We start from the raw sequence: 9,945 nt of genomic DNA, 5'->3' as shown, positions 1-9,945 counted from the left end.
CCAAAATAAATGGCCAAAACACCACAAAACATATAGGCTACATTAGCCAAAACACCTATACATGCCATTTTACCAAGATATACAAAGTCCAGAATACCAAAATGAGAGTTTGAAAGTGCGAAGCGATCTCCGACAACTTTCAAACGGAGCAAGCTTCCGAATCACTATAAAACACGAAAATTTAAACAAAGTAAGCAATTAAGCTTAGTAAGTTCGTATAACTAATAAATACAACTTACCGTTCGTCCACAATTTAGATAAGCATAATTAAAACATAGGTAACTTCCAATTGGCCCAAAGCCTAACTATGAATTACTTTCCGTATTTCACATGAATGCCTATACTGGTTCGTATAAACTCTTATAACCTCATATCATCATCTGTGCCCGTTGAAACATTTGGAATACTATCAGATACTCAAGTATCTCACGCACTAAGTGCCAATACGTGGTCAAAACCACCTCTGTCTCATATCTAGATGCTCACTCTCGAGCTATCACTGGGTCAACTCACACAAGCTATCAGTCAAGACGTGGCTATCCGGTGCTGCTCACACAAGCTGTAAAGTAACCGCAACACATGTCAGAAACTCAGCCACCGATAGGACGTACAAGACCAGCACCCAAAACACAGTAACCCCTAATGACATGTCTTTTGTATACTATCTATTCCTAAGGTTCAACTGGGATCCATACATTGTCGATACTTCGTTGAGAATTTCCGTGGTGTTGTATCATAACAATTATATCAATTAAGCATTTAAACACATATAATTTAATGCTTATTAAACATACGAACTTACCTCGAATTTGTACGAATTAAATTGACAGATCAATTTACCGCTTTATCTTTGCCTCGATCTAATTTCGAACGTGGTTTTTCTTGATCTAAATAATCAAATTCAACTAATTTAATTCTCAATCCATTCAGTTTAATCCAAAATTCATATTATCACAAAATTATCATTTTGCCCCTATACATTTGATTCTTTATAATTTAGTCCCTAGGCTCGTAAAATGAAATTCATGCAAATTTCTCTACACCCAAGCCTAGCTGAATTTTATAGGTGCTCATCGAAGCCCATATATTCTACAATTTCACACATTTAACACAATTTTCACATTTCTCAATTTAGCCCCTATTTGACAATTTCATTACAAATCTCTTATCAAAAGTTGTTTAACTAACAACAACGATTCATTTTCTTCCATTAAACATGAAAAATCTATTATATTCATCAATGTAAAATATCAAAATATTCAATATTTTTGCAAATTAGTCCTCCATTTAGCTAGATTAAGCTACAACGGTCCCGAAAACATAAAAATCAACAAAAACGAGACAAGAAATCACTTACATGGAAGGAAAAAGGCTTGAAAAAAATTTCTCTTCTCCTTTAATGGTGAATTTCGACTGAAGCATGAATAAGGAAGGAAGATGACATCTTTTCTTTTATCAATTTAGCCTTTATTTACCTTTTTACCCTTACCTAACTTCAAAAATTGCTCAATTACCCAGCCATGCACATCCACTATCACCTTTAATGGTCTAATTACCACATAAGGACCTCCACTTTAAATTTATATAGCTATTTAACACCTTTAGCTCATGGAACACAACTGTTGCACTTTACGCGATTTAGTCATTTTTTACAAATTGAGCCTACAAATGATAAAATTTCTTAACGGAATTTTTTTATGAAATAATAATGTCATGTTGTAGACCAAAAAATAATATTAAAATAAATTTTATGACCTTAGATTTGTGGTCCAAAACCATTGTTCTGATTTCACTAAAAACGGGACGTTATAATTTTCGTCTAAATAAACTTGAAATTTTTCAAATAGATTGGTTAATAAAATTATTAATGATTTACATTAATACTTTGTACATTGTCCTCACATGGTTTTTGCACGCAAAGAAAAATGGCAGCAAATGTTCTCACTAGTTGTCTAATGTTGAACTACTATTAAGCGGTATTACGTGGTCGGACCGTAATACAAAAAGACAACATGTATTAGTGGATGGACGTAAACATGTCTTTAGTTTATTCGAAAATGAGTAAACCGATTGAAAAACTAATATGTCATTTATCAAGTCCAATTGGGGAGATGTTTTGTCTTGGGCATAGGAGCAGATGACTCTCAAAAGATAGAGACATAGATCTAACTGTCTGGACTAACAATACATCAGACTAGACCCAAGCAGAATAGATCTCGAATCTGTTTATGGATTTATTCACTTGAGACGTTCATAGTGTGGCATACCTAAATCCTAAGTGGATGGTGGACTATGTATATGTGACTTGCACACTTTGATAGAAGTAAAAGCCTGAGTTCGTGTAACACCCTATACTGGTTCAGTCACCTGGCCCAAGCTATAATGTATTACAACTGTAAAATATCAACATTATTCACTATCCTGACATAAATAATCAAAAAATTCATAACATAATATAATTAAATTCATTCAATTGATCAAGCCTTAATCGAGAATAAGAAACTATTAAAACAACCCGGTAACAAATCTGGACTAATTTGAAAATTTTACAAAAATTCAGGTTAAAAGTGAAAATAGTGGTCACACGGCTGTGTGATAAGGCTGAGACCGTGTGGTCCAAAGATATGGTCGTGTGGCCAAACCATGTAATAATCTATTTCTGTGTAAATTAGGGCCACACAGTCGTGTCACCCGGTCATGTAACTTACTGTGGATGTGTGGACCAACCTGCACCAAAATTAAACAAGCTAGATGGCCATGTCGTGCAACCGTGTGTGGCACATGGCCTTGTAGCAGGCCGTGTGCACCTAAAAATGTGTTCAAAACCAAGTCATTTCACCTACAATTTCTTAGATCACAAGCCATTCAATTACCTTCCATTATACCTATCTAAAATAGACCAAAACATGTCAAAATATACCAAATAACATTCAACCTAAGTGTCTAACCAATATGACTTCATTGGCACCACAATTAAAACATGAGCATTAGCCATCCAACCTGAACAAAACTAAATTTCCAAGCTTATACATTCACCAAATGAACGACAAATACCAAATGCCAAATTCATCAATTGTAGTTCACCAATTAGCCTATCATATAAATACCATTTCAACAATCCAAGTATGCGTTAAGGATTTCAACATGCCTATGACATCAAAGACCAAACGAACTTTCCAAGCTTATACATTCACCAAATCAACAACAAATACCAAATGCAAAATTCATCAATTGAAGTTCACCAATTAGCCTATCATATAAATACCATTTCAACAATCCAATTATGCATTAAGGATTTCAACATGCCTATGAGATCAAAGACCAAACCAACCAAAATGCCTTTAAAGTTTTACATCAATACACATATTTCAAATTTTGAATGGGACAAAACATCACCAAAGTACTTATAACATACATAACCAAGACAATATTACATGTCATTTAAACCAGGCTAAAATAAACAAATAGCTACTGAAGAGTTGATAGATAGTGTGATCTCCAGAGACGATCCAATCGATAGCTCAAATCCAATAATCTACAAGGAATCAAATTGAAACAAGGGTAACTTACAATAAGCTTAGTAAGTTCGTAGAACATAACATTACATACCTGCTATTTTAAATTTATAAATCATACATAACATAGACTTAGCATTTCCTTGCCTTGTTTCATAATTCCTACCATATTAAATGGTTAGGCATGAACATATAATATCATCAAAATCATAAGATATCAAAGTTCACATACTAAATCATAACCAAAATAAACATAGCTCTTCATGTCATATGATTTCATTACCATTTCTTTTATTCACTGTTTTACCTAGATAACTATAGTAAATTAACTCTAGATACGTAGGGAAAATAATGCTCACACAAGCTAACAATCAGGACATTAACCAATACACGATGCTACTCACACAAGCTTATGAGAATCTACAACAAATGCTAGATTCCAATCATCAGTATGGTATCCACCACTGGTACATAGTACCTAAAAACTGTAATCACCGACATAGAATGCCTGGAACTCAAACACCGATACATAGTACCTGGAAACTGGAATCACCCCTAATGACATGTCACTTGTATCCTAGTTATTCACTGAGTTCACACGGGCCTTAACTTGTATGTCTTAATCTTTACATCCTCATAAATTTAAACCATAATCAACTTGATCACATACATTCCTTAGAATAACATATATCAATACAATCATGTATAATGTCATACATTATATTTCAATCCTTTACCTATCACTTTCAAAACTACTTCAATTAATCTATTTAACTATACATATATATATATATGATCACATACATAAATTAAATTCAAATCATTATCAAACATAATAAAATTAATATGAACTTACCAAAACACATTAGCTAATGACACCTGGATTAGAACTACTCGACAACTTTTCATTTCTCGTAATTATTAACCAATTGATCTTGTTTCTTGATCTCTATATAATAATTAAACTCAATTAATCAATTAAAATACCTTAAAATATTTAACTTCATGTATTAGACCATTTATAAACATTTTACAGTTTTATCCTGAACTTTTACCTTTTATTCAATTTAGTCCTTAAACTCGAAACTTTCACATTTATCACAGTTAAATCCAACCAATGCTAGCTGAATCTTTATGGCCTTCATAAAACCCATAATTTATGATTTTTTAAAATAATTTCATGTCAAGGTTAATATTTTATCAAATTAGTCCTTAAACTTATAAATGAACTAAAATCACTTTACAAAATAATCTTATTTAGCTAACAAGCTTATAAATCTATCATTAAACTTCAAGAACATAAAAAATTCATCAATAGCACATATCAAAACATTTAAAAGTTTTAAAAAATAGTCTATGAGTTAGCTAGATTAAGCTACAACAATCTTTGATGTGTGTCACGTGACAAACTAAAAATACGACAAAGGCAAGCGCACCTATCAAACAATAATATAGCTACAGTGAGTAGAGATATTGTATCCACAAGAACTAAAAGTATTAGTAATTACTGTTTTCCTATTATTTAGCTGACAAATTGGAGTGATGGGTTTTAAGCTAAAATTACTAAACTAATTTAACTAAGAACTCAACAGAGAACGAATCAAGAAAATAACTGAAAGATAACCAATGATAGAGACAATACGCAAGAAAGAATCCATCTAGTTTTTATTATTATTATGGATTTGATTTAAGTGATTTATTCACTTGGTGTCTTGATTCATAGAAATCTCTAAATTATACTAATATCTCTTTCGAGAGTAAGAGCAACTGACTCTAGGTTGATATATTGAAATCTCTTTCTAATTAAAATCCTTATTGTCATATTAACTCGATCTATGGATTCCCTTATTAGATTTGACTCTAAGGTAGGTTTATGTAGTCCTATTTCTAGGATTTCATGCAACTCCACTCAATTACGCTTGATCAACTCTTAAACAGAGACTTTTGCTCCTCTGATTAAGCACATTAAACATGAATTAATATCCCAAAAATATTAAAACAACAAATAAGCACACATAACTGAGAACAAGACTCAAATATTTATCATGTAAAACTGAAATTAAATAATAGAATCCATCATATGCTTCATCCTCCCTAGATATCTAGGGAATTACTTCATAATTCTGAATAAAACATCTCAAAGTTAGAAAAAGCACAAGAAACAAATAAACTCATAAAAAATTTAGAAGAAATTAAAAGGAGGTCTTCGATCTTAATGGAAATTTGCTTCGAAATTGGCTCCAATGGCATTTTTTGAGTCATTTTCTTTGATATTCTCTGTTGGCTCCTCTTCTCTTCTTCTAATTGGTATTTATAGACTTTGGAATGCTTAGAAAGCCTAAAAATTGCATTTTTTTCTTGCATTTGGGATTCAAGTTGTGAAAAAGGCACGGTCTGGCACATGGCCATGTGTCCAGCCCGTTTAGCTCTTAACAACAGCTTTATTTGTTTAATTTTGGCTCATTTCGCTCCCAAATGCTCTTCTAAATATAGAAACATGACTTTAAAGGATTAGGATCATCAAATTCACCAATTTGCATAATTAATCATCCAAAAACGCATTAAGAATGAGATTAAAATATGTTACTTTATCGTTTATCAATCTCAAAAACATAAATCACTAAAAACGGACTTGAATTTCATACCATGCAATAGAAAAAGACTTGGACGAAAGCTTGACATCCTTTGAGCTATGGAGTTTCAATTTTCTAAGGAGAAAGATGAAGATGATGACTTTGTTCATCTATTGCTTAAATTATTTATTAATTTTATTACCTTTTTAACCTTTTAATTTAACCAGAATTTCATAAATTATCACCTTTAAACTGTAGCTTTTACGATTAACTTTTGTAGCTTTTACGATTTAGTTCTTTTTACTTAATTAACTATCTAAACATTAAAATTTTCTAGCCAAATTTTAATACGACACAATAATGATCTTATAAATATTAAATAAATAATAACTATTAACTCCCTGATCGAAATTATGGTCCCGAAACCATTATTTTTGACACCACTAAAAATGGGTTGTTACAATTTGAATAGATAAGGAACTGAAAGTTGATGTGTTGGGTGTACGACTTCTGCAGTACGTAGCATCGTTCACAATAGTGAAATTGATAGCCTGAGACATGGGTAAATGATATCCTCTCATTAGCATTATATGGTTTATGAAAAGTAAACATGGTCACGGGTTGTTTGTCTTTGTAATGAATGATTTGCTTACTATTTAATAATAATTGACTTTTCATGAAGGAAGATGTAATGGTTCCCATAAGATAAAATAGGATCATATTGAGAGAACGGATATTATCCCAAAGGGATTAAGGATATCCTATGAGGGTAACACACTTATGATAAGGCCATTGGACAAGCACTGAGTATATGCTTTTGTAATGGTATGTCATTAGGAAAAGCTCAGTCATGAAACTATAGTGGAATGAATTCGTGACTAATTGAGTTTATAATTAATAGGTAAAAATTCACAACTTAATTATAAATCATTTGAGCCCTAATTGCATATGTCCAATCAATCCCTCTGCTAGCTCATTAAAACCAAAAATGAATTACGTGTTTGAATCAAAATGAATAGAATAAACAGAAATAAAGAAATGAGAAACATTCATAAATGATTATGGCTTTCTCCGAAATGGAGAAATGAAATCATTTGAAAATGAATGTGGTTTTCTTAAAATGGAAATGGAAATGAAAATAAAAATGAGAAATGATTCATTTGCAAATATACATGGATTACTCAGAAATGATCAGAAGAATGAGTTTATGTTTTTGAGTTGTTTGGAAGCTCGAAAATGAAAATAAATCATTCGGTCATATTGAATATGTTGAGTGGTAAAATATTAAATATATTTTCTCAAAATTTTACTAGGGGTAAACTCGTCAAAATCTTATCATGGGTAAAATTGGGATGACAAATTATTTAATTGAATATAAATATTAAAGTTTCATTTAGGAAATTGAAAAATAGAATCAGGTTGAATCACATTATAGAGTACTAGGTCAAAAGGCCCAGGAAGTACTCGTAATTGAACCCGATATAAGAGAGACCAAAAACCCCTAATATAACATGAAAGCGGCAGCAACCCTAGTAGGAATACTAAGGTTTGTTGTCCACACTACTACCACTCTAAGTAGGAAGTTGTTTTTCTATTTGAAATAAACCACTACAACTCAACAAGGGTTCTACTTTCTCTTCCTATAAATAGATGGCATCGGTAGAACTATTAACACAACTTTGAGAGATTGTTACTCTACCAAAAAATAGAGAGAACTTATTCTTATGTAATTAAGTATATTTTTCAAAAATAACAATTGTACCGATTTTTATTAAAGAAGAGAGATTTTTCATTTTCAACCCTAAAAGAAAAGAAAACTTTTCTAGTTCTGAGTTTTGATTCAATTGGCTTGAGCCCACACTCGAAGCAGTTTGTGGTAAAAGAATAATGGAGAAGATCATTTGGTTGAAAGACGAAAAACATCAAGAATCCACTTATTTGAAAACACAAGTACGATTTTGATTTACGATTTATTACTATAAATATCACAAATCGGGTCGATTTTCAAAATTTTGATTTTTCGCTGTGCAAGAAAACTGTTTCCAAACTGAATTTTTTCTAGAATGATGTTCAGTGTAGAGCCTATAAACAACTTGGCCATATAGAGAGGGTGTGCAAGAATAATGGAAAACCACAGTAGCAAAATGCTCAGGCACAGGCAGTTGATGGAAACCAAGCCCAAGAGGAGCTGATGTTCACTGCCTCGTACCTTGCGACCAGAAGCAGCATTCGAAAAACACTGGCTCATTGAAAATGGCTGTACAAATCACATGACCTCAGTTGAAAGCATCTTTAAGAGTGTTGACACAAGTTTCAACTCCAGGATCAAAGTTGGAAATGGCCAGTACTTCAAAGCAGAAGGGAAATGAGATGTTTTAATCAACACTTCATCAAGTACAAAACTTGTTTAATGTATTCTTTTTGTACCTAAAATCTATCGGAATCTACTAGGTGTAGGTCAGTTACTTGAAAGAGGCTATTCTATTGTGTTTAAAAATAGAGAATTCTTGATTGTTGATCCATGTGGATGTGAGCTTATATAAGTTATGATGTCTAATAGAAGCTTTGTTGTGGATCGAAACTTAAAAACATCTAAAGGGTATACAACTTTAGTAGATGAATTTGAGTTATGGCATAGGAGAATGGGCCATGTTAATTACAGGTCGTTATCTCAGTTGTCTAAGGATGAGTTGGTTGAAAACTTGTCAAAAATGGCTGAGCATGAAGATGTCAGTGAAGTGTTTCAGTTGGGAAAGTAGAGTAGGTTATAGTTTCCTGTGACAAAGAACCAAAAGAGCTTTTGAAAAGCTTTACTTGGTTCACATCGATGTGTGCAGACCCACGAGAACTCAATCATTAAGAGGAAGTAGGTATCCTTTTTTGTTTATTGATGATTGCTTTAGGTTTTTCTGGGTTTATTTCTTGCAAATAAAGTCCAAGGTTGCTCATGTATTTTGGAAATTCAAGTCTGCAATTAAAACACGGTCTCGGTGCAAGATCAAAATTGTGAGGCCTGATAATGAAACTGAATACTCCTCAAGGTTGTTTGAGAATTTTTTTGAAGATTCAAGGATCGAACACCAAGTTACTAACACTTATACAGCTCAACAAAATGGTGTAAGTGAGAGGAAAAATAGAATCATGATGGATATGGCCAAGTGCCTCATGATTGAGAAAATTTGCCTAAGAGTTTTTGAGCTGAAGCTATAAATACAACTGTTTATCTTCAGAATAGGTTGCCAACCAAGGTTATGAAGGATAATACTCCATTTAAAGTTTGATTTGGTTTCAAATCGTCAGTTGCTCATTTGAAGATTTTTGGTTGCATCTATTATGCTCATATTCCAGCTATCAAAAGGGACAAGTTGGAGAAAAAGGCAGAACCTGTAATTTTTGTGGGCTATTGCAGCAACAAGAAGGGTTATAAATTTTTTGATCCATCATCTAGCAAAGTGTTTGCAAGTAGAGGTGTTGTGTTTGTTGAAAATGCAGCATAGAATTGGGACAAATTAGAACCACAACAAGACAATTGAGGTTAGATTGTTATAACTGATGAAGTTAAAATATATGAGTAAGAAAAGATCAATGTTGATGATTTTCCAATAAGGGGGACTCAACCTATCATTAGAAATTTTGAAAGGGCTAATATGGCAATTCTTGAACCTGTAAATTATGAAGAGGCTGCATCAGTAGAAGGCTAGAAGGAAGCAATGCAAGCTGATTTGAAAATGATTTACAATAGCCAAACTTGAGAGCTTGTTTATAAGCACCACACAAAAGAGTTATTGGTGTCAAATGAGTGTATAGAACCAAGCTCAATGTTGATGGTTCACTCAATAAGTTGAAGGAAAAGTTGA

The sequence above is a fragment of the Gossypium hirsutum genome, chromosome D09 (assembly GCF_007990345.1).
Source record: "Gossypium hirsutum isolate 1008001.06 chromosome D09, Gossypium_hirsutum_v2.1, whole genome shotgun sequence".
In the NCBI taxonomy this organism is placed as follows: domain Eukaryota; kingdom Viridiplantae; phylum Streptophyta; class Magnoliopsida; order Malvales; family Malvaceae; genus Gossypium; species Gossypium hirsutum.
This window is presented reverse-complemented; position numbering follows the sequence as displayed.